This window comes from Ovis aries, chromosome 23 (assembly GCF_016772045.2).
Source record: "Ovis aries strain OAR_USU_Benz2616 breed Rambouillet chromosome 23, ARS-UI_Ramb_v3.0, whole genome shotgun sequence".
Taxonomy (NCBI): Eukaryota; Metazoa; Chordata; class Mammalia; order Artiodactyla; family Bovidae; genus Ovis; species Ovis aries.
The window spans coordinates 22185136-22190333 of record NC_056076.1 but is presented as its reverse complement, the minus strand read 5'-3'; the positions used below and the strand labels follow the sequence as shown (position 1 = coordinate 22190333).

Sequence of the window (5198 nt, the reverse complement as noted above, 5' to 3'; positions counted from 1 at the left end):
AGTGCACCAGGCTTCCCTGTCCATCGCCAACTCCCGGAGTTCACTCAAACTCATGTCCATTGAGTTGGTGATGCCATCCAATCATCTCATCCTCTGTCGTCCCCTTCTCTTCCTGCCTTCAATCTTTCCCAGCATCAGGGTCTTTCACATAACAACTCATTTTTTCACAATTCATTTTCCTATGCAGAATCATTCCGAGAATGGGGCTTGACCACAAGGCATAAGAAAAAGACTGAGGAGAAGCCATTTATAAAAGGCAGTCTGGAGTTCCATGGAGGTTAAGAGCCCAAGCTTTGGAGTAAAGTGGCTCAGTAAGACAGCCGTAGGTTCAAGTCTGTTCTGCCACTCACTTCCTGTGTGACCTTAAACAATTTGTTTAACCTCTCTGACTTTCTTGATCTGTGAAATTGTCTAATACTACACATCTCTTGTGGTCCAAGTTAATGCCAAGATTAGATGCTGAGATCAGATTAAGAAACACGCAAGACTTTGGCCTCTCTTGGAGGCAGCTAGTGCGAGGCTGTGGAGCACTGAGCCAAGCGTCCTGCTCTGCGCTGCCCAGATTAGTGAACAATACAGTCAAGATGGCTAAAGGTGATCCCAAGAAACCAAAGGGCAAGATGTGTGCTGATTCCTTTTTTGTGTAGATGTGCAGAGAGGAACATAAGAAGAAAAACCCAGAGGTGCCAGGAGCCAGAGTGAGGAACTCCGCCCATGGCAAAGGTCATGAGGAAGGAGGCTTCAGCATACGCAAAGGCGGGATCGAGCCTCAGGAAACCCCCTGTTCCCGAGCATCTACCCCCAAAACCAGAGTCTGCCTACTTTACTGCTTTATGCTCTCACCTACACCTCTGACTTTATGGGGGGCTGTCCCCCACTTCTCTTGGAGAAGGGGTTAACCTATAGCTCCAGTTAATAAAAATTCCTGGGAGTGACAATGGTGTCTCAGGTCATACCTCTCTGCTGGCACACTAGCTTGTGTGACAGGATTATCCACACTCTTGCAACTATGTACATGATTGTTTACAACCTTTCAACCATAAACAGCACAGAGTTTGGAGTATTTTGAAAGTCTTAGTTAGCATTGGGTTTTTCTAAAGATAAAAATCATGTTGGTGAAGGGTTTTTCATTTATCGAGCCAATGTTTGCTGCTAAATCCCCTGCCCTTATACATGTTAATAAATATATAACTAGCATATAGGAGAAATAAGTATTAACCTTTAAGATTAATCATGTTAAACCTTAGGCTAAGTAAATTCCTTTCTTAATTGTAACCCACTACACCCTCACCGTATTGGAATGCAACTTTATCTGGTACCTTCGGTGCCTGGTTTAAGAAAAATCACCCTTGGAAAATAAGTTTTTTGGTTGACTGACCATTATCAGAAAGAAAGGATCGTAAAATGTTAATAGGCCCCCTGGCCTGAAGATGATGTAAAACCCCTAAAGACCTTTTTGTATACATTTATATGAAGCACCTGATTTTGATAAAGGTCAGGACTGCTGACCCCCATATGACTTTAAAATTTCCATTTGTCTCTATGTGTAAAAAAAGGTATATAAGCGAACCTGAAAATAAAGAAAACGGATCAGTTTCTGGAAAGACTGATTACCCCGTGTCATTCTTTCTTATTCTGTTTTTCTGGCTGAATTCCCATCTGGAGCGTGGGTGCTCACCAAGCCTGCTAATTTTGCCCTGGCTTTTTAAGATCCACGTGAGAGGGAGCCCAAGGAGGGGCACCCTCTGATATTCATGTGGGCGCCAGTGGCCTACGTAGGTGGTGCAAGCTTCTTGTCTCGAAACGTTATGGGTATCCCACGTAAACCAAGTTATTCAGCCTCTTTTTCTCCACTAATATTCCTACTACACTATTCCTTTCTAATCTCCCTCTATATCTTTAACTAAGCAATTAATTCCTAGGACGCTGACTCCGTCCCCACTTTGAATTACCCTGGATCCACTGGGGCTGGACCCCGGCACAGAGGTCCCTGTCAATCTTGCTGAATTTTCCAAGAAATGCTCCTAGAGGTGGAAGACCATGTCCAGGAAAGAGAAGTCTAAATTCGATGAAATGGCAAAGGCATGTAAAGTGCACTATGATCAGGAAATGAAGGATTACAGACCAGCTAGGGGAGGCAAGAAGAAGAAGGACCCTAAGGCCCCCAAGAGACTGCTGTCTGGATTTCTCCTATTCTGCTCTGAATTCCACCCCAAGATCAAGTCTACACACCCTGGCATCTCTACCGGAGATGTGGCAAAGAAGCTGGGCGAGATGGGGAATAACTTAAGCGAGAAGCAGCCATACATCAAGAAGGCAGCAAAGCTGAAGAAGTATGAGAAGGGTGTCGCAGACTATAAGTCTAGAGAGAAGTTTGATGGCACCAAGGGTCCTGCTAAAGTTGCCGGGGAAAAGGTGGAAGAGGAAGACAGAGAGGATGAGGAGGAAGAGGAGGGGAGGAGGAGGATGAATTGAAAACAACTGTTGATCTGTCTCGTGAATACCTTAGGGTAGGGAGTGCCGTGACTGACACACCTCTCACCCGAGATGTGTCTGTTGCCCTCATTAGGTTTAATTACCCGACTGGATCATGATCATATGGTAGTCTCTAAAAGCGCCCCAGCAGTTGTCAGTGGTTTACAGGAAGCGGCCATGGGTGTCCGGAGCACCTGGAAACTGTATCAAAGCTGTACATATTTCTAAACATTTTTAAAATGAAAAGGCTCTTGTGTTCCCCTCACCATGGGCACTTTGCAGTTGGTGTGACAAGGCATTTAAAGACATTTCTAGCATTTTTGTTTTAATTTGTAAGGTGGTGTATTAATTCTACAGTCATTGACTAAAAACCCCCGAGTTCTCAACTGTACATATCTATAGTTTGTAAAAAGAACAAAGCAACCGAGACACACTCTTGATGCTCCTTGCTTAATGTGGAGGCTGTGGGGGTGATGCCTGCTGAAGGGGCCGTAGCTCAGGGTATGCACTGCAGGGCTGGACCTGTGGACACTGCAGTGGGCATCCATTCAGCTTCGGGTTGTCTTGTTGTTTGTATATAGCGACATAGCATCCCGCTGCCATTCTTAGCTGTGGAAAAGGGGGGATGGAGTCAGCTAGCATAAGTGTTTTGGATCCTTTTTAGTTGAAGTGCGGTAGTTTTAAACTTTTTTTTTTTTTAAACAAACCATAGAACTCTTCATTGTCAGCAAAGCCAAGAGCCACTGTACCAGTGAAAGTTCAAGAACCTTCTGTACTAAACACAATCTGCAATCTTCTGGTTTTGTTTTGTTTTTTTTTTTTGGTATGTTTAGAATGCTGAAATGTTTTTGAAATTAAACAATATTACATTAAAAAAAAGAAACATGCAAGACTTTGGCATATAGTAAGTACTGGATAATGGGTGATGTTACTATATTATTCTTAGTATTTTTCAATAAACTGGTTATCTAGCACAATTATGGACGTTTATATTCTAATCAACAGATAGTTTTCAAATATGTATTTATTATTGTTGAAATATGCAGTATTAAACCATGGAATTTTTGCCCAAAACCAAAAGGAAACCCAATCAACTGGATTACTTATTTTTAAGGAATTGGAATATAGTGAAAATGCTTAAAGAGGAAATCATGTGAAGTCCCTGTTTTTAATAATTTGGGAGGATCCTCTGGACTCAGGGTTACACAAATAACCATTAATCATCATTATTATATAACAGATATGCAAAATTACAGAATAAGAGAGGGTTTTAGATAAGAAAATGTCAATTATTCTGTGATGTAGCCTTTTATTAAGAAGTCATCAAGCAGAATTCCCTGGCAGTTAAGTGTTTAGAATCCCTTCACTTCCACTGCAGGGAGCATGGGTCTGATCCCTGGGTGGGCAAATAAGATCTTGCATGCAGCAGTGGAGCAGTAAAAAATAAAAAAGAAGTCATCAAGATTTATTTTTAAGAGATATTGAGAATGTGGTTTGTATTTATTGAATGAAGGTCAACCTGAAAATCACAGATGCCAGAGTTTCATGTATTCTCTGATTATGTCTCATAATTTCCTAGCATGACAAAGATTATAAGCCTACTCTATATTTGAAGCAATTGTGTGTTAGGAAGCTTTAATTTGCCAATGTACACATCTAGTAACTTGTGTGAAAGTAACTAGTAATTAGTACATTAGCATTCCAACCTTGGCCTAACTTCAAACCCCTGTTGTTTTTTCACCATACTCTGCTGCCTGCCAAATTTTACAAGGGAAAAGACATAATTTTCAAACCAGTCAGGAACTCTGCTTATAAAATCATCTTACTCTCTCCATTATCAATCAGACAACCTTCTGGAGGGGAAAAAATGGCAAAGTTTGCAGAATAAATATACAGAATGTACTGTTTCTAGAATAGAAAGATTTCAAACTCAAAAAATAGAAGGTAAAAAATGCAACAGAATTCTGGTCTGAGACAACAATTCAATTCAAAAATATAACACCCTTTTTCCAGCTTATTATCTGGATTCATATGAGAGAGCTGCCATCCCAAACTAATTAGAATACTGTTCTAATTAGTAAGCATAAGTTAGCAATTTGATTACTTGCTAATTTGAATGAAGCATCAGCAAAAAGCACATGAAACCTGGATGCATAAATCAAGGGAATTTCTCCAATTTTAATGAATCATATCTTTTAGGAGATAAGCCACAGTTAAGAGTTAGTTTATGTGCCAATTAAGGAAGCTATAATCATAAACAATTTGTCTGTGCCTGGAATAAAATTTAATCAAGCTAGGAGCATTTCCTTTTCATCTGTGCAGAAAAAGTAATTTATGTAATTATTATCAAGAATTTGGAAAAAATAAAAAACACTGAAATGCAAGAACTAGGAGAAATTCAAACTGGATATCTAACATGGACTAATAATTTGATACTTCCATAGGTGCTACTAATAAGAAATGATACCAGCGGAGCCCTTGAAACACCCTACATAGCCCAGCAGACCAATGATAGATATTTATGAGTCTGCTGAATCTTGCAGAACACAGAGAATGAAGAAACTCAGAAGATTCAATTGATTTTATCACCTCAATATCCCAGGCTTTTCAAAATAATCCCAGATCCTTGTTTTAGGAATCATCTGCCTTAATTTTTCTATTAGGACCAAATAGTCATCAAGAGTCAGAAAGGTTGGTATAAAAGGGAATATAATATCTATAGG

General features: G+C 40.1%; 1 pseudogene; it reads left to right on the top strand.

The window, feature by feature from the left end:
* The first annotated feature begins 568 nt into the window (after positions 1-568).
* Positions 569-2594, top strand: LOC101116879 (high mobility group protein B3-like; annotated as a pseudogene).
* The last annotated feature ends 2604 nt before the right edge of the window (positions 2595-5198 follow it).